Consider the following 21,237-nt stretch of genomic DNA (forward strand, 5'->3'; position numbering starts at 1 on the left):
TATAAAAAATAAGGAAATTCCAGAACCACCCAAATCCAAATCACCACTTTTTTCAGTAGCCTGCTCATCTCTCAAACAGTACTTCCGCTGTTTTTTTCTTTACATTCATTTTCAAATTACCGCTAAAACTTCCAAAGTTGGCAAATGACAATTTTTTTTTTTCAAGTAGGGTTTAAAGTTCCTGGCTTAATCACTGTTGTTGTTACGTGAGGTCCAGTCTGTTCTGACTCATAACAACCCTACGTAAAACAGAATGAAACACAGCCGGGTCCTGCGCCATCTTCAAAATCATTACTATGTTGGAGGCCTTTGTTACAGCCACTCTGTCAGTCTATCTCCTTCAGGGTTTTCCTCTTATTTTGCTGACCCTCTACCTTACCAAACATGATGTCCTTCTCCAGGGATTGCCTGCCTGATAATATGTCCAAGGTACGTAAGACAAAGTGTTGTCTTCCTCAGTTCTAAAGAGCATTCTGTCTGTATTTCTTTCAAGACAGATTTGTTCGTTCTTCTGGCTGTCTATGGTGTATTTAATATTCTTCCCCAACACCATAATTCAAAAACATCAATTCTTCTTCAGGCTTTCATATTCTTTGCCCAGCTTTCGCATGTATATGAAGCCATTGAAAATACCACATCTTGGTCAGGTGCACCTTAGTCCTTAAAGTGACATCTTTGCTTTTTAACACTTTATAGAGATCTTTTGTAGCAGATTTGCTCAATGCAATGTGTCTTTTGATTCCTTGACTGCTGCTTCCATGAGTATTGATTGTGGATCCAAGTAAAATAAAGTAATAGAGTCCGTGACAACTTCAGTACTTTCTTCATTTATCACGATGTTGCTTATAAGTCCAGTTGTGAGGACTTTTGTTTTCCTTATGTTGAATTGTAATTCATACTGAAGGCTGTGGTCTTTGGTCTTCATCAGTAAGTGCTTCAAATCCTCTTCACTTTCAGCAAGCAAGGTTGTATCATCTGCATATCAAAGGTTGTTAATGAGTCTTCTTTCAATCGTGATGCCACGTTCTTCTTCATATAGTCCAGCTTCTTGAATTATTTGCTTAGCATACAGCTTGAATAAGTACGGTGAAACGATAGGGCCCTGACACACGCCTTTCCTGATTTTAAACCACGCAGTATCCCCTGTTCTGTTCAGAAGGATGTCTCCTGGTCTATGTATAACCCACTACCACTGCCGTCGAGTCAATTCCGACTCATAGCGACCCTACAGGGCAGAGGGTCTATGTATAGGTTCCTCATAAACACAATTCAGTGTTCTGGAATTCCCATTCTTCACAATGTTTTCCATAATTTATTATGATCCACATTTTTTTACACAGTCAAATGCCTTTGCATAGTCAATAAAACACAAGTAAACACTTTTCTGGTATCCTCTACTTTCAGCAAAGATTCATCCGACATCAGCAAAGATATTCTTTGTTTCACGTCCTCTCCTGAATCCAGCTTGAATTTCTGGCAGTTTCCTATGAACGGCAATTGGTAAGTGAATAATAATAAATCTTAGGTCCCAGGATAAATCATCTGAAAAGACACTGTCTTTAGCCTCAGACATTACCTTGCTGCACTAATATTAAGGTGGACCATTAACAATAAAAGGGAAAAATAATTCTCAAGAGTTCCATGCATGAATTGTAGTTTCTTCTTTTGACTCTCATTTAAACATACACACACAAACACACACATTTTATTCCCTTTCATTGTGATTTCTCTGTGTGATTTGTCTGGGGAGCTCATTCAAAAGACTAATTTCCAGACTTCATCCCAAGCCCTTCGTCAGAATCTTTCACAGACTGAATCCCAGACCTCTCATAATAGTGACATGAAGACAAGATGGCCCTCCTCCCCAAGGATCTCCCCCAATCCCTTTCACTGAGAGTTCTAGTTGGGAAATCAAGCCCTAGGTGATAGAAGTAAACATTCACCATAAGCCATTCACCAGAGGCTTGACAGAGCAATTACAATCAAGAAATCAATATTCACAAAAACATCTTCTATCTATATCCAGTTTTAACTTTTTCATTGCTCTTTTATACCTGTTAGCTCACCTGATCTTCACAATAACGCTGCCTGGCTAGGAGGCATCTGCAATGGTGTTCTCGCGTAGGAGAATTGCATTCCAAAGTCAGAGAAGGCAAAAGTCACCCATAGTCAAAATTATCCAGAATTTGGAGGCCAATATAGCACCTTTTGATGAGTGTGACACAGGATTAGAAAAGGGGTTACTTCTTTAATGAAAAACCCGACTGGGTTGTCGGTTATGTTTAGGGGCCTTGTCATTGAGAAAATAGATATAGACACACACATATTATATAAATAGGCGTAGTGGTTAAGTGCTACGGCTGCTAACCAAAGGGTCGGCAGTTCAAATCCGCCAGGCACTCCTTGGAAACTCTATGGGGCAGTTCTACTCTATCCTATAGGGCAGCTATGAGTCGGAATCGAATCGATGGCACTGGGTTTTTTTCTGGGTATATACATATATAGTATGTGTATGTGTGTGTGCATATATTATATGTGTGTGTGCATATGTGTGTATGTGTATATATATGTTGACATAAATTAATATTTTATTTCCTCCTCATAGCAACCCTGTGAGAAAGATGTTATTATTGCTATCTCACAGAGGAGGAGAATGGGGACTCAGGGGAATGAATGACAGAACCAGGATTGGAGCCCCTGTCTCTCTGACTCCACTCCTCACCCACATGGCCATGAGTTACTAGACCTGCAGGGTTTCCTAACCAAACCCACTGTGGTTGATTCTGACTCATGGCTGCCCTGTAGAACAGAGTAGAACTGCCCATAGAGCTTCCAAGGCTGTAAATCTTTCTCCCATGGAGAGGCTGGTAGGTTCAAGCTGCCTCCAACCTCTTGGTTAGCAGCCGAGCATTTTAATCACTGTGCAGCCTCCTACCTATTGCTGCCAAGCCGATTCAGACTCGTAGCGACCCTATAGGACAGAGTCGAACTGCCCCATAAGGTTTCCAAGGAGCAGCTAGTGGATTCAAACTACTGAAACCTCCTAGACGGCACTAAAGTGTATCCTGGCCACTGCCTGACTAGAATGGGGATGGCTCTGGAACTGCCAATCAGCCAGCTGGGAGGACTTTCACCAGAATTCGCTGGTCCAAGTCCCTCACTCTAAATGCTGGGAGATCTCAGTCCAACCACAGCCATACCCCTTGTAGACACCCTAATGTTTGGGGCATGTAAAAAACGCTCTCTTGCCATCTCACCTGTAAAATAAGAAATACTAAATTGCCTAACCATGCCCCTCACTGCAAGGCGTTGCCATGGGTGTGTACACACTGAAGTTCATAAACAAACTCATAAGTAAAGCAGACAGTTTTGCACAGTGTGGAGTGTGTACTGCGTTTTGACAAAGTGCCCAGTTTTCAGGGCTTCTCATTTTATTTCTGTGACAAAACTAAGCCATGCTCAGTTCCCTCTGATGTATTACTCCCATGAATAAAAGATGTTCCTTGACACTAATCCACCATGCCTGTTTGGCTGCTCACCATGCCCTCTGCATTTGTCCAGAGAGTGGGTGGGGTTCAGAGACGATGCGGTGCCCACCCCTACTCTCTATTGATCGCACTGTATGGGGGCACCTCATTAAGCAGTTGGTGTAGCCTGCTAATGCAGCATCCCAGTTTCCAGTTAATTGCTGTAGTTTTTGTTTTTTTGAAGAGTTTGGCAGCGGGGAATTCTGGCTGTCTCTCAAGCTCAAAGCACCTAACACAGTCTCTGAGAATATTTATGCCACTGAATAAAGAACATCCGTGTGAGTGAGGGAAATCCATGACTCTTTTTAGAGGATGATTTTCCAAAGCTTGCACTAATTAACCAATTAACCAAGGGCTTGGGCACCAGCTTGGTTGCTCTGTTTCCTTTACTAAGGTGAAAGTTTGAAAGCAGAAGTAGAAAGGGAACTGGCCTGAGAGGCAGGCTCCCCTGGTTTCTAGTCTTAGCTCTGCCTCAAATAGCTGCTTGTCTGGACCAAATCACTTCATCTCTCTAATCCTGAGTTTCCTGCTTTTAAAAATAGATGAACATTTTAGATGATTTTTGAGTAGTCTCACAATTCTTATTGCAGTCCTTACCTGGGCTTTATACATATACGGATTAATTTACGAAGAATGGACACGTTTTTATTAATAAAAAAACAAAAAAAAGTTGCCATCGAATTGATTCCGGCTCATAGCAACCCTATAGGTCAGAGTAGAACCGCCCCATAGAGTTTCCAAGAAGCACCTGGTGAATTTGAACTGCTGACCTTTTGATTAGCAGCCGTAGCCCTTAACCATTATGCCACCAGGGTTTCCTTTATTAATAATAATTGCAAACAATTATATTACACTTTACATAAGTTAACGTATTTAATCCTTACCACAACCCAGTGAAGTAGATACTATTTTCGTCTCCATTTCACAGACAAGAAAAAAGAAGGCACAGAGAGGCTAAGCAATTTGCTGAGCTTTATTTTTACACTGACCTTTACAGTCTCTTACTAAGATGGTGGTTGTTGTTAGCTGCCCCAACTTATGCTGTTGAGTTGGGCTCCAACATATGGCAATCCTGTACACAATAGAATAAAACTCTTCCTAGTCCTGCACCACCCTCATGATCAGCTGCAGATAGGACTGTTTGATCCATAGGGTTTTCATTGCTGATTTTTGAAAGTAGATCGACAGACCTTTCTTTCTAACCCTTCTTAGTCTGGAAGCTTTGCTGACAACTTTTCACCTAAGATGGTAAAACTGGGGGTCAAATGATATATATCAAGATGTTTTTAGTTCAAGAGAGATCATCTTTGCCACAGCATAGATTTCAAGTTGTTTGATTTCCAATTGCGTTTAAAATGCACAAAAACACCTTCGGATCATTCTTGTGGTGAACTGTTGTCCTCATTTGGGTATTGACAGGTAAGATCAGCCAGAGGATCAATAGGATGAGAAATACCTAAATGCACATAAGTTTGCTAACCATCATAACTTATTTCATAACTGGAACACTGCTGTTTTCACTCATTGCCCCGAAAATGGTCTTGGGAATAGAGTATGAAATCTGTGGAATCATTATGTTGGAAGGGCGCGTGCCTTCAAATGGTGACTCTCGGTCCCCTCCCATGCACCCTCCTCACCTCGTAATTCCTCCCTGCTTATTCCTTCCCAAAACTGGTTCACAAAAAAAGTCACTGACAATATTTTTTTCAAGATGGCAGAACCCCCAAATCACATAAGTAGGACATAAAATGGTCTGGCACAGCAACTAGCACCATGCTGAGCTGAATGAAGATGTGAACTCAATAAATACTGATTGATTGATTGATTGATCTAGTGCTGGGAATCTGTCTGTCATTCCCTGTCCCACTGTGCTGAAAGGCCATGCACTTGATGCCTTTCATTCAAATGACCTGTGTCTCCATTTCCTGAGCTGTAAAATCCAAGTGACAGCATCTGCCTCTAACACACTCCTCAGAATTTTGCCAGGACTGATGGGATCATGCCTGTGAACTGCTCTGAGCTCTTCAGAGAAAGTCATACCACCCACAGAAGGCCGTAAAATCAGGAAGCATTTATTCATGCAACAGATGGCAGCATTTCCCAGGGACAACCTCAGGAAATTGGAGAGCCAAACACGCACACAAGCGAGACTACACCACAGGAGATTCATGCATTATGGATTTCTGGCCAGCCATGAATAATACATAGCTCAAATTTTAAAATGCAGTAAGTAAACTACTAGATGTCATTAATGTTATGTACATAAATATTTTAAAAGCTCCATGTAAATATACCATAGTCACTTCAGTTAATTGTGATCAAAGAAACATATGTCTTCAAATTTACACTAAGTCAATGGACGTGGTTTGGGAAAATGTTGGGCTGAATGAATGGAGGAGTAATTGTAGATTCTACTTGGAGAATCCCAGGGCTACTGTATTTTTCTAATCTAGCACCGAATTGAATGGACTGCAAAAGACTCTGGCTGTATTTAAATATTTTCAGAAAGAAAGAGGGAGATTACAAAAGAGCAGAAGAGGGTTAAATATATCAACTCGGGTTCTTAAGCTTCATCTAAACTGCCAAAGCAAGTAGTTGAAACATTCAAAATGTAGCTGTAGACCTTTACAGGAGAAAGGCCAACAAATTCCCAGGGATGCAGAAAGCAGTCATCCAAAGAAAGCCATCCACTACCTCACCCTATCAGGTCCTCAAGGCATGGCATGAGATTGATGAATTCATCTTAGGCCTCGTCTGATGCTCAACTTCAGGCTCAGAAACTTATCTGTTAATGTTCCAGAGATGATCAGGCTCAAGCTTACCTACTCAGGTTAGCAAAGCTCTCAGAAAACTGTTGTACGCAACCAGAAATGGCAATTCATAATTTTGTAATGAGAAATATAACTATCAAGCAGACTGGACATTTGCACTGGCCCAATCAATACATCCTACACTTGCATGAAAAGCCAAAATATTAGAAGGTTGCTTGGTGATCTAGGACAGAAGTTGATACATTTTTTCTGTACAGGGCCAGATATAAAATACGGTTTTGTGGGCAATGATGTCTCTATTGCAGCTACTCAACTCCAGATCAGATCTGGACTGCAGACCATAGTTCTCAGACCCCTGATCTAGCATAACCCACCGCCACTGCCATCGAGTCGATTCCGACTCAGTCTAGCATAAGGACCTAGAAAAAGGAAGTTGACTGTATGATTTAATGCTTAGGGGTACTAGGCTTTGATGGCTTGCTGTCGAGATTTTACCACTGGGCACTCTCTATTTTGGAAAAAAAAAAAAAATGTTCAAATGGATCCTGTTTCTCTCCTTTTTGAGATATACATGGCTGGTCAACTTCCTTTTGAAGTGTTATATTCTTTCTCGGGGAACATTATTATCTCTTTCTCAACTTGCAATTATAAGGTTCACACAAATTATTTAATCTTAAAAACAAAATTAAAAGACAAGATGAGAGATAAGGAATGGCTTCATTTTCTTAAGTGTTTGGAATGGGATGATACCTGGACCCTAGCTGGGACCATTCCTGGGGAAAAAAATCAAGGGTCCCGGTTGTAATCCAGTAGGTGTTTTGCTTAGGCTTCACCCAGGCTTACTGGAGCTCAGACAACCACTTATTCCTTCTCTTCATTTTGCTCTGGCCCAAGTGCTAGGGAAATTCCTCCACGGTCCTTCTTCCGCCATATGTCAGAGGCAATAAAATGATTGTAAAAAAGGAACCTGGTGGACAATAAACTACAGGTGCCATTTGTGTGTGTGCTGCAAAAATGGGAGTCACTGCTGGATCGTGCCTGCTGAAACTCCTTGGGGGCTTCAGGTTTTCTCCAGTGACTTGTGGTCCCTGGCATGATGCTGCCTTTCAAGTCTTTGGGGCCACCCATGCAGTTAACCCCTATTTCTCCACTGCTTTAGCAGCTGTCATTCCTGAGGAACACCATCTGCTCTCTTAGTGCTCCTTGAGCCAAATACTAAAACACTTCTCCCTCTTGACCTGACACCACTTTCAACCTGGGGGTCTACAAGTGGCCTATGGATCTCTGAAATTATATAATCCCTGAAATTGTGTACATGCATATACACATTCCCCACCCCCACCCCCACCGCCCGGGGAAAGGTGCATGGTTGTCCTCAAATTCTCAAAAGGGTCAGTGACCCAAAAGAGTGAAACCACATTGTAGACGATTACAGGGAAAAGGCATCAAATACAGGTTTTACTTCCACAAATTCAACTACATACAGAGTCAGCAGAGAGAGAGAGAGAGATTGCAAAAGAGAAATAACAATTAAATAATGCAGGTGATTCCATCTGCCTTTGCACTCAGTGAACACAGACCTGAACATGTGCCTGAGACATGAACAGGAATCTGCAGTTCCCCACTGGGAATAAATGCTCAGCGAGGTTAAAACATTTCTTCTAAAAACTACAAGAAGTGCACTAAAGAACATCAGTCAAGAAGGATATCCTCTCTGAGTCCACGATCTTGACAGACCTGAAAAGAGGAGAGTAATTTATGTTTCCTCCCAGAAGAGTTTGTATTTTTCCTCCTCCCTCCCCAGATTCTTATTCTCTTCTCCCTTCCCACTGCCAAGCCAACACCCTCCTCCACCACTGCATGAGACATAGTCTGTTTTTTTTTTTTTTATTGTGCTTTAGGTAAAAGTTTATAGAGCAAATTAGTCTCTCATTAAATAGTCAATACACAATTGTTTTGTGACATTGGTTGCCAGCCCTGCAATGTGTCAACATCTTCTCTCCTCTACCCCCAGCTGCTATTGTGAATAATGCTGCAATGAACATGGGTGTGCATATGTCTATTCATGTGACGGCTCTTATTTCTCTAGGAAATATTCTTAGGAGTGGGATTGTTGGATCCTATGATATTTTTGCTGAAGATCGTTCAAAAGCGGCTACAGCAGTATACGGACAGGGAACTGCCAGAAATTCAGGCTGGATTCAGAAGAGAACATGGAACCAGGGATATCATTGCTGATGTCAGAGGGATCCTGGCTGAAAGCAGAGAATAACAGAAGGATGTTTACCTGTGTTTATTGACTATGCAAAGGCATTCGACTGTGTGGATCATAACAAATTATGGATAACATTGTGAAGAATGGGAATTAGAGAACACTTAATTGTGCTCATGAGGAACCTGTACATAGATCAAGAGGCAGTTGTTTGGACAGAACAAAGGGATACTGATTGGTTTAAAGTCAGGAAAGGTGTGCGTCAGGGTTGTATTCTTTCACCAGACCTATTCAATCTGTATGCTGAGCAAATAACACAAGAAGCTGGACTATATGAAGAAGAATGGGGCATCAGGGTTGGAGGGAGACTCATTAACAACCTGCGTTATGCAGATCACACAACCTTGCTTGCTGAAAGGGAAGAGGACTTGAAGCACTTACTGATGAAGATCAAAGACCATAGACTTCAGTATGGATAACATCTCAACATAAAGAAAACAAAAATCCTCACAACTGGACCAATAAACAACATCATAATAAATGGAGAAAAGATTGAAGTTGTCAAGGATTTCATTTTACTTGGATCCACAATGAACACTCATGGAAGCAGCAGTCAAGAAATCAAAAGACGCATTGCATTGGGCAAATCTGCTGCAAGGGACCTCTTTAGTGTTGAAAAGCAAAGATGTCACCTTGAAGACTAAGGTGCGCCTGACCCAAACCATGGTATTTTCAATCACATCATATGCATATGAAAGCTGGACAGTGAATAAGAAGGACCAAGAAGAATTGAAGCCTTTGGATTGTGATGTTGGCAAAGAATATTGAATATACCATGGACTGCCAAAAGAACAAACAAATCTGTCTTGGAAGAAGTACAACCAGAATGCTCTGAGAAGCAAGGATGGCAAGACTGCATCTTACATGTTGTCAGGAGAGATCAGTGCCTGGAGAAGGACATCATGCTTTGTAAAGTACAGGGTCAGCAGAAAAGAGGAAGGAAGACCCTCAACAAGATGGATTGACACAGTGGTTGCAACAACGGGCTCAAGCATAACAACGATTGTAAGGATGTTGCAGGACTGGGCAATGTTTCATTCTGTGGTACATAGGGTTGAGTCGGAACTGACTTGACGGCACCTAACAACTACAACAACGATGATATTTCTATTTCTAGCTTTTTAAGGAAGTGCCATACCATTTCCCACCAGCAGGGCATAAGAGTTCCAATCTCCCCATAGCCTTTCCAACATTTGTTATTTTCTGTTTTTTGACTAGTGCCCGTAATGTCAGGGTGAGACGGTATCTCATCGTAGTTTTGATATGCATTTCTCTAATGGCTAGAGAGCATTTTCTCATGTGTCTGTTAGCCATCTGAATGTCTTCTTGGTGAAGTGTCTGTTCATATCCTTGGCCCATTTTTTTTTTTTTTTTTAGATGAAGATTTACAGAACATTAAACAGTTAGTACACATATTGTTTTATGACATTGTTTAACAACCCCACAGCATGTTAACACTCTCCCTTCTCAATCTTGGATTCTCTATTACCAGCTTTCCTGTCCCTTCCTGCCTTCTAGTCCTTGCGCCTGGTCTGGTATACTCCTTTAGTCTCATTTTGTTTTATGGGCCTGTCTAATCTTCACTGAAGGGTGAACCTCAGGAGTGACTTCATTACTGAACTAAAAGGGTGTCTGGGGGCCACACTCTTGGGGTTTCTCCAGTCTCTGTCAGAACAGTAAGTCTGGTCTTTTTTTGTACTTTGCCCATTTTTTAGTTGGATTATTTGTCTTTTATTGTAGAGATGTTCGCTTTTCCCATAGATTTTAGAGATTAGATCTTTGTCAGATATGTCATAGCCAACAATTTTTTCCCAGTCCGTAGGTTTTCTTTTCACTCTTTTGGTGAAGTCTTTTGATGAGCAAAAGTATTTAATTTTTAGAAGATCCCATTTGTCTAGCGTATCTTCTGGTGTTTGTGTATTGTTAATTATGTTTTGTATCCTGTTTATGCTGTATATTAGGGCCCCTAGTGTTTATTTTTTTTCCATGATCTTTATACTTTTTGGCTTTATATTTAGGTCTTTGACCCATTTTGAATTAGTTATTGTGTATGGTGTGACGTATAGGTCCTGTTTTGTTTCTTTATAGATGGACATCTAGTTTGCCAGCACCATTAGTTAAAAAGACTATTTTTTCCCCCTTTTAATGGACTTGGGGCCTTTTGTTAAAGACAGGTGGATGGATTTACATCTGGGTTCTTGATTCTGTTCCACTGGCTAACGTGTCTGTCACTGTAGCAGTATCACACTGTTTTGACTACCATAACTGTATAGTCGGTTCTGAGGTCAGGTAGTGCAAGGCCTCCTATTTTGTTCTTCTTCAATAAAGCTTTACTTATCCAGGGCCTCTTTCTTCTCCATATAAAGTTAATGATTAGTTTTTTTCTATCTCATTAAAGAAAGCTGTAGGTATTCGCATCGGGATTGCATTGTATTTGTAGATTCCTTCCGGTAGAATTGACATTTTCACAATGCTGAGTCTACCCATTCATGAGCATGGTATGTTTTTCCATTTATGTAGGTCTCTTTTGGTTTCTTGCAGTAGTGTTTTACAGTTCTCTTTGTACAGGTCTTTTACATGCCTGATTAGATTTATTCTTAAGTTTTTTGTTTTTTGTTTTTTTTAGGGGCTATTATAAATGGCATTGCTTTCCTCATTTCCTTTTCGTAGTTTTCTTTACTGGTGTATAGGAATTCAGCTGATTTTTGTCTGTTCATCTTGTATCCTGCTACTATGGTGAATCTTTCTATTAGTTCCGGTAGTTTTCTTGCGGTGTCTTTAGGGTTCTCTATGTGTAGTATCATATCACCTGTGAATAGGGGTAGTTTTATTTTTTCCTTAAAATTTGGATGCCCTGTATTTCTTTTTCTTACCTTATGCTCTAGCTAGCACTTCCAGTCCGATGTTAAATAGGAGTGGTGATAAAGGGCATCCTTGTCTTGTCCTCATTCTCAGGGGAAATGTTTTCAGTCTCTCCCGTTGAGAATGATGTTGACTGTTGGTTTTGTATAATAGATGCCCTTTATTATGTTGAGGAATTTCCTTGCTATTCCTATCTTATTGATAGTTTATATCAAGTATGGATGTTGGACTTTATCAAAAGCCTTTTCTATGTCACTTGAGATGATCATGTAATTCTTTTGTTTTATTCATGTTGTGGATTACATTGATTGATTTTATAATGTTGAGCCATCCTTACATACCTGCCATGAATCCCACTTGATTGATTTTATAATGTTGAGCCATCCTTACATACCTGCCATGAATCCCACTTGGTAGTGGTGTTTTTTTCTTTGTTTGCTTTTTTAACACGGTGCTGAATTCTATTGGCTAGAATTTCTTTGAGAATTTTTGCATCTATGTTCATGAGTGATATTGGCCTGTAATTTTTTTTGGGGGGGGTGTCTTTGCCTGGTTTTGGTATCAGGGTTATGCTGGTTTCATAGAATGAATTCGGAAGTATTCCTTCCTTTTCCATGCTCTGAAATAGTTTGAGTAGTACTGGTGCAAACTCTTCTCTAAATGTTTGGCAGAATTCTCCAGTGAAGTCATCTGGGCCAGGATTTTTTTTTTTGTTGGAAGTTTTTTTTTTTTTATTACCTTTTCAATCTCTTCTTTTGTTATGGGTCTATTCAGATTTTTGACCTCAGCTTGTGTTTAGGTAGGTAGTGTGTTTCTAGAAATTTATTCATTTCCTCTAGGTTTTCACATTTGTTGGAGTATAGTTTTTCATAGTACTCTATTATGATCTTTTTTATTTCAGTTGGGCCTGTTTTAATGTCCTCCATTTCATTTCTTATTTGGGTTATTTGCTTCCTCTTCTGTTTTTCTTTTGACATTTTGGCCAATGGTTTGTCAATTTTGTTGATCCTCTCAAAGAAACAACTTTTGGTTTTGTTGATCTTTCTGTTGTTTTTCTATTCTCTCTTTCATTTGTTTCTGCTCTGATCTTTATTATTTCCTTTCTTCTGGTGGCTATGGACTTCTTTTACTGTTCCCTTTCCCTTAGTTTGAGTTGTAGGTAGGGCTAACATTTTGATTTTGTCCCTTCTTTTTTGATGTGTGCATTTATTGCTATAAATTGGCCTCTAAACACTGCCTTTACTGTGTCCCAGAGGTTTTGGTATGATGTGTTTTCATTCTTGTTTGATTCTAGAAATTTTTTTATTCCATCTTTGATTTCTTCTATTACCCAGTAGTTAAAAAAAAAAAAAAAGTTTTTTTTCTTCTTTTTTTTTTTAAGCAAGATGTTATTCAGTTTCCATGTATTTGATTTTTTTTCCTTGCTCTTCCTGTTCTTAATTTCTACTTTTATGGCATTGTGATCAGGGAAGATGCTTTGTATTATCTCAATGTTTTAGATTTTTTTGGAGGGTTGCTTTGTGGCTAAGATGTAGTCTATTCTGAAGACTGTTCCATGTGCATTGGAAAAGAATGTATACTTTGCTACCATTGGATGGAGTGTCCCATGCATGTCTATGAGGTCGAGATGGTTGATTGTGACCTTTAGATCTTCTGTATCTTTGTTGAGTTTCTTTCTAGACATTCTGCCCTTTACCGAGAGTGGTGTGTTGAAGAATCCAACTGTTATTGTGGAACAGTCAATTTCTCTTTTCAGTGCTGGTAGAGTTTGTTTTATGTATTTTGGAGCCCTGTCATTGGGTGTATACATATTTATTATGGTTATGTCATCATGGTAGATTGTCTGTTTTATCATTATATAATGCCCCTCCTTGTCTCTTACGGTGGATTTTGCCTTAAAGTCTGTTATATCTGAGATTAGTATTGCCACTCCTGCTCTTTCTGGTTGCTGTTTGCTTGGTATATTTTTTTCCATTCTTTGATTTTTAATATATTTATGTCTTTGTCTCTAAGGTATGTCTCTTGAAGACAGCAAAATGATGGCTCATGTTTTTATCCATTCTGTCACTGTCTGTCTCTTTATAGGTGCACTTAAGCCATTTACATTCAGTGTGTTTATCAATAGATGTAAGTTTATTGCTGTCATTTTGCAGTCCTTTTTTGTGGTGCTTCCATTTTCCTTGTTCCTCTTGCTGTCCTGTGCTGAGTTCCTTTTATTTCTGAGATTTCTCTTCATTTCCTTCATTTTGCAGATTTTGTATTTACTGAGACATTGTTTTTCTTCTGTATTTTGTGGTTACCTTGAAATTTGTGATATGTCTTGGTGACTTTCTTTTGGGTTCTGTCCTATATGGGGTTCACTGAGTTTTTTGGATGGTAATCTTTTTATCTTTCTTTCATGATATTAAGGAATTTTTCTGTCAGTAAATCTTCAATGATCCTCTCTGTGTTTTCCATTTTCTCCCCCTGTTCTGGAACTCTGATCAAACGCAGTTTTTTTGTTTGTTTGTTTTTTATTGTCCCGTAGATGAAGGTTTAGAGAGCAAAGTTGTTTTTCATTAAACATTTAATACACATATTGTTTTGTGACATTGGTTGCCACCCCCTGATATGTCAACACTTTACTCTTCTCACCTTTGGGTTCCTTATATCCATTCATCCAGCTTTCCTGTCCTCTCCTACTTTCTTGACCTTGCCCCTGGCTGGTGTGCCTATTTAGTCTTGTGTACACGGTTGCGCTACGTGTATTATTGTTCATTTTAGGGACCTGTCTAATCTTTGGCTGAGTCTCAGGAGTGACTTCAGTACTGGGTTAAAAGAGTGTCTGGGGACCATGTTCTCAGGTTTCTCCAGTCTCCATCAGAGGATTAAGTCTTTTGGGATCACATGCAAATTTTTTATCCTGATTGTATCTCACATAGTTTTTAGGTTTTCTTCATTTTTCTTCACTCTTTTCTCAGACTTTTGATATATTATCTTTAGAAATCAACAGAAAACATCATTCACATCATTCCTGGTTGGAAAATGTGCCATGATTCTACTTATTCTAGACTCAGAATTAATGTACAAACCATGGCAAACATGCTAGAAGGGCAACAAGGAAAGATGAAAAGATAGGCTGAATTTGAATGTCAGCACAAACTCTATCTAGCTACCTGGTTGTTGTTGGATGCCTTCAAGTCAGTTTCAACTCATGATGAGCCCACATGACAGAGCAGAACTGTTCAATAGGATTCTCTTGGCTGTAATTTTTACAAAGGCAGATTTCCAGGTCTTTTTCCTACACAGCCACTGGATAGGTTCAAACCACTATCCCTTAGGTTTCCAGCCAAGCACTTAACCACTTGTGTTACCAGGGCCCCTATACCACTAGGGTTACCTGGTAACCTTACATAATCATCAGCCTACTCCTACACAGTGGAGCCTTTTCCAGGACACAGAGCATCTTCTCAGGCAAAACCCAGGGCTCTTACAGCCCACTCAAAAATAGGATATCAGTACTGGGGAACTGGGAATGGCGAGTTTCCTCGAGGAATAACTTTTTTGGAATTTTCTTCCCAAAGGCATATCAGGGTTTTCAAATAAAGTCACAGATATTATTATGAATATTTATAATTTAAAATAGCCTAGAATCCAAATTCTTCCATTCTGTCAGACCAAATTCAAGTCTTATCCCTTTTCTGTGGCCTTTCCTGAACTACACAGCCCGTATTATTTTTCCCTTTTCTCTGAATCCCACCAGCAGTGTCTACATTACTCACTTTGTCAGTTAATCACATTCAGCTTTATGTGGTTACTTAACCTGTTTATGCACATAAATTTTAAACTCTTGGAAGCCAGTGTTGAAGACCTACCTTGCCTCTCTTTATTTTCATGCCCTGCCCACTACAGGGCTTTGAACAGTATGTTCAGTATTTAGATGTTGGATGAATGAATAAATGATAGGTGCTAAGTCACCAGAGAACACTGGAATGACACAAAAGCATTGCTTTCTGATGAAATGGAAAATTAAATCACTGGGGCTAATGCCGGACAAGTCAAAAATTCCAAAGGCAAGAGGATGTCCTCTGACACCAAATGTCACTCATCTTCAAGCCTTACCTACTGACCTAGAAAGTTGAGAACTGAACAAAAGTTCATTTGGTAAAGAGACAGAGAAAGCCCTTGTCAGCTGGTCGCTGGTCTGCTGGTAAAACATACTAACAATATTCCAGAGCAAAAACAAAAAAATTCATGGACATAAATTTTTAGTTTAATATACAGTTTTTATCTAATGAGAGACAAAGTGTGAAAAGATAATGGATTCGCATGCCGGGCAACAGAAGGTGGTAAGATCAGAGGTGTCTGTGGACCTAGGAAGAGATTCTCCAGTATGACAGCAGGAGACAGCCTGTTCCCCCAGTGGAAGCCGGGCAGGGCCCAGCAAAAAGGTGGCGAGGCTGTGAGATCCCAGCTTTATAGCACCAGGCAGCCCCAACCACCCACTATGGCTGGAGGCTCTTCTCACCAATTAAAGGACCCTAGCTACAGAAGTAGAAGGGGTAGCAACATAGCTGCACCACAAAAGGAGATAGACCACGAGGCCTTGGCTGCAGGGGGAAAGGTTAATAGGGCCACGAAGGAAAGAGTTGAGTACCCCATCCTCACCCCTGGACGCAGCCAGGGAAACTCCAGGTCGATCTCTTATCTCCAGGACCTCATACAGCGTCTGGCTCATCCCACTGTCATCAAGTCAATTCTGCCTCATAGCGACCCTATTAGACAGAGTAGAATGCCCGATATGGTTTCCAAGGCTGTAAACTTTACAGACTCAGACTGCCACATGTTTCTCCACAGGAGCAGCTGGTGGCTTTAAAATGCCAACCTTTTGGCTAGCAATGGAGTGCTTAACCACTGTACCACCAGGGCTTCTACCTGGCTCATAAACCAAAAAAAAAAAAAAAAAAAAAACCCGTTGCCTTCGAGTCAATTCTGACTCATAGTGACCATATAAGACAGACTAGAACTGCCCCATGGGATTTCCTAGGAGCAACTGGTTGATTCAAATAGCTGACATTTTGGTTTACAGCCAAGCTTTTAACCACCACACCACCAGGTCTCCATCTGGCTCATAAAAAAAAAAAAAAAAAAAAACCATAGTAAGTGCTTAATAAATATTTTAGAACAGGAGGTAGGGAGAGAAGAGAGGTTGGCTGGTGGGAGCTCAAAATCAAATAATTTGATTGATCATTATTGTTATCCATAAACCCATATTTGTCTTTCCCTTGGCTGCCTCAGACTTGAAGTGCCTATTAGACTTTCATGGAAACAGATCATTACAGGACCAAAAGAATTACATCTGGAAAAATGAATAGGAAAATGGTCATTCTCACTGAGTAGCCATTAAAGACAGATAACTATGTATAACTCAACCTGATGTTGAAAATTCAGGCACAATAAATACCAAGGAAATTGAGAATCTTTGAATCAGCCCATGACACTTCACGTGGTTTTAAGGAAAATATCTCTCCATCTGGGAGATACTGTCAGCCTGTCTCCATGAAGCCTTATTAAGCCTCTTGGCCTGGGGAGGGAAGTATACATCAAATTGTGTTGCTTGAGTCACTTGGGGTTTTTTTTTTCACATGAGATTTTTTGAATTGCAAAAGTAGTCCATATATGTTTATAAGGTGGAACCACACAAAGTCCTATGAAGAGCTAGTCATCTCCCCAGCACCACTCCCACCCCATCTAACTCCCATTCCTGGGCCCAAAGAACATAATAACATGGTATGTATCCCTTCATGCTTTTATTCTCATTCATCTAAATATGTTCAAGTGTATCTATACATATGTAAGAATTTGGTCATTTATTTTCCCTAAATAGACTCATATTCTTGGTATGCATTTTTATTTATTTTTTTTTTCTTGGTATGCAACTTGCTTTTTTCACCAAACAATAAATCATAGGTGTCCTTACAATGGAGATTATAATTCATGACCTTTTAGTCTAATTCTTTATGAATGTATATACTTACAATGGCACAATTTTGCATAAATGGGATCATAGCATATACATAGTGGTTTATAGCTAGGCTTCCTTCCTTCTTTTCTACCTTCCTTCCTTCTTTCTTTCCTTCCTTCCTCCTTTCCTTTTTTCCTTCCTTCCTTTCTTTTTTTCACTCCTTCTTTTTGGTCCTTGCCTCTCCTTCTCCTTTTCCACACACCACGATTCACATAACCCACGTTAACAACCTGATATGTACCCTTCTGTACTTTTCTTCATGGTCCTATAATAATAGAAAAGTATGTAAACACATATATACCTATTTCATCTATTGTAAGGTGACCATTTTGTTAGATACTACTGAGAAAAAAAAAAAAATCACCCAAATAAGGGAGTTAATAGGGGCCCCCAGCTTTAAGCCAGGAAATCAAATAGCTAAACACAAAACAAACTCCATGCAGAAAAGAACAGCAAGGAAACTTTCATGCCTCTACCTTGACAATGGGAAAGGAGAGAAAGGAAAACCTCTCTTGAGGAATTGACCAGAAACCAGTCATCACACAGACTCGTCACCTGAATTCACGCAAGAGAGATTTAAAAAAAAAAAAAAAAAAAAGCCCACAATTAGGATTTAATTTAAAGTGGTCTCAGTTTAATGATACCCCCTGCAGGTGGACCATAGAAACAAGCACAAACCCTCCCTCAAAGAACTTGTCTTTGATGCTGACAGTGACTGTAAGAGGACATTGTTTGTAAGATGAATCCAGTTTTTAGAGAGTTAAAATGTAGGGGAAAGTATTAAATACACAGGGATTTTGTGATTATTTTATAAAGAGAACTATTGTACACATTTCCCTACATGTTACTATTGTTATTTAACAATATCTTTTGGAAATGACTCCGAGCCAACAATATAGCCCAATTTATTGCTTTTAATGGCTACATGATAGACCATGAGGTAAATGAATCATAGTTTATGTAGCCATTTCTTTATTGACGGGCATTTTTTTGGGTTCTTTCTTTTTATTTATTTTTTTTTTTTTACATCTGATACATGTATCCTTAAGGTTCTGGTAATTTTACTTTCGTGGCATGGAAACTCAGGAGTGAATTCAAGGGTAATTAAAAAAAAAAAAAAAAAGGGTGTTTCCCACAGTACATGAGGGTAAATTTTCCCCACACCCCCACCAGCCATGCTTATTATCATTTCAAAATTCTGCCAGTATTTTCTGAAACCCACAAAGACATTTCCTTCCCTACAATGGTTCGAGGAGGAATATATAGCGCATGGAAAGTGGGTTTTCATGTCCAGTTTGCCTCTCTTATTTGAGTCTAAGTACTAGAGGCCAAGACAAAAGACCAGTGTACCTGTCCTGCTCAGGTAGGAACAAAGTCACATGAGCTCTCTGACCCAGTGAGCTGAGAAGACCTTAGTACTGCCTGTGTCTGAGGAGACAGACTGGTGTATGAAGACTCCAGGGCCAAGCCAAGTTCTGTATACCAGCCCACCATTAGCTTTAGGAAGTATTTTGGGGTTCTAAAGGAAGCTAGAAGCCACACTGGTCAGACAAAGCAAAAGCACACCATCAAAGAAAGTGATTCCATGGGGAGCGCCTGTGGTCACTGAACAGAGGGAAGATTACTGGGTTAAAACAATAAAAAGCGTGTTTATAAGACAGTATGTCAGTCAGCAAGGTTACTAGACCACAGCCCTCTTTCGCCACTATAAGGATGAGATGAGAAATGATAACATGATGCCAACTGCAGTTCAAAAGCGAAGATCCAATTTACTTATTACTTGCCCACTGCTGTCGAGTCGATTCCGACCATAGAGACCCTATAGGACAGAGTAGAACCGCCCCATAGAGTTTCCAAGGAGCTCCTGGCGGATTCAAACTGCCAGCCTCTGAGTTAGCAGCAGTAGCACTTACCCACTACGCCACCAGGGTTTCCATTTATTACTTAGTGCCAGTTATTTGCTTACCATTAATACACCTCAAAAAAGTCATTTTAATTGCACAGAAGGTATTTTCCAAGTCTCTGCTGCCACCCTCAGTTTGAGGTGGAAACAGTGGGATAAAATTCTTAGCCACATGCACAAAATTTATGCTCTAATTTGACCTATATAAACATACTATATTTGTGTGGTTTTTATTAAACCTGCTCCAGATTTGGCACTTTTCCCATGGCAAGTAAATCAGTATTGTCGAGACCAGACTTGTCATTTAGTTAAGCCTAGGCATTAATAGTCCCACGGCCTTCAGAGACATCTTCATGGCTAACTGAATGGGTTTGGATTGTCAGGGTAAAGGGATAGTACTTAAGAGGATGGAGACATTGCAAATGAGACCAAATTACAAAGGCTTCTGTCTGGATAAAAATTTTATAATATTCTTCTGAATCTCCTTCTGATCTTCTGAAAAGAAGTTTCCTTTCAGTTGAAGGTCAGGCTGAGATTTGGAGAAGGCAATAAGTGCTGCACTTTTTTAACATGAAGCAGCAGCTAACCATGGTAAATTTATACTGAAATGGTGGTCATACCCAAGATTTTTAATCTGTCCTCCTGAATTGATGTACCTCCTCCCAGGCTCCACAACAATTTGGGAAAGGACTTTCCAATGAGGACAGTTAGCAAATTCATTGTAGGTGTGGGGGAAAAAAATCTTAAATTTCAAAGATTAGCTAGGCTTTTGCATTGTACAACAGGAAGAGGAAGAAGGAAGCTGACGGTTTGAGCAGCAGAGTCCCTGGGTAGAAAAAGCAGTTCTTGTGGTAGGCCACTAACAAATAGGTTGGAGGTTTGAGCCTACCCAGAGACACCTCAGATGAAAGGCCTGGTGATCTACTTCCCAAAAAATCAGCCATCGAAAACCCTATAGGGCACAGTTTTACTCTGACACATATGGGGTCACCATGAGTCAGAATCAACCCAATGGCAAATGGTTTTTGGTAATCTGACAGAAGTTTTCTTCACGTTGGCTCCTTGGATGCTTCCAACAATTCATGAGGGAAGGTATTACTACCACCATTTTACAGGTAGAAAATGGAAGCACTCAGAAATTAATTATTCATTTTCCTAAGACTAGCATCACTTTCCCTTAACTAGCATCAGTGAGCATTCTTTTAGAGCTTTACCTCCAAGGTTCATTTTTTTCAAAATAATAAAAATGTTTTAAATTTTCTCAAAAACTAAGATAGTACCAAAAACAACAACAACAAAAAATTCCTCTTGAAGAAAGTGTTTTTTATATAGGAAAATTTTTATTGCAAGAGCCTTCTTAATTCTAAGACCCTTAAGTCTCTGACAAATTTTTTCATGCAAAATAAGTCATAGAAATTCCTACAATCGTCTGTGATTCCACTCCATGACTGAGCCTACTAAGCCCCATCACCCACATCAGTCTACTTCTGCCACTCCCAAATCACTCCAGTGAAAGACAGACTTCTGTACCGTGCATGTCCAGTTATCACTCTCACTCATTTGGGAAATAGTGTTACTCTTACAACAATAGAAAATATCCTGGGACCCTAGCCCCTACCTTTCCCCTGGATCTTCCATCCTTGATAGGTTCAAGAATCCCTAGGGGTGTTTACTTATATCTACAGCCAGTAACAGAAGACTTCACCATAGCTACTTGGGAGGCTGGTTGCTCTGGACATTGGATCCCACCAGGCTGTCACTGCCACTTGCCTCCATTGGTGACCTGAAGGGGCTGCTTTACCAGGCAAGCTATTCTCCATCAGGGACCACTGCTGTTGACATCACTTTGGCCTCAGGGAAGAAGACAATCAGGTCCTTTTTTTATTGCATTCCCGCCC

The sequence above is a fragment of the Elephas maximus genome, chromosome 16 (genome assembly GCF_024166365.1).
Source record: "Elephas maximus indicus isolate mEleMax1 chromosome 16, mEleMax1 primary haplotype, whole genome shotgun sequence".
Taxonomy (NCBI): domain Eukaryota; kingdom Metazoa; phylum Chordata; class Mammalia; order Proboscidea; family Elephantidae; genus Elephas; species Elephas maximus.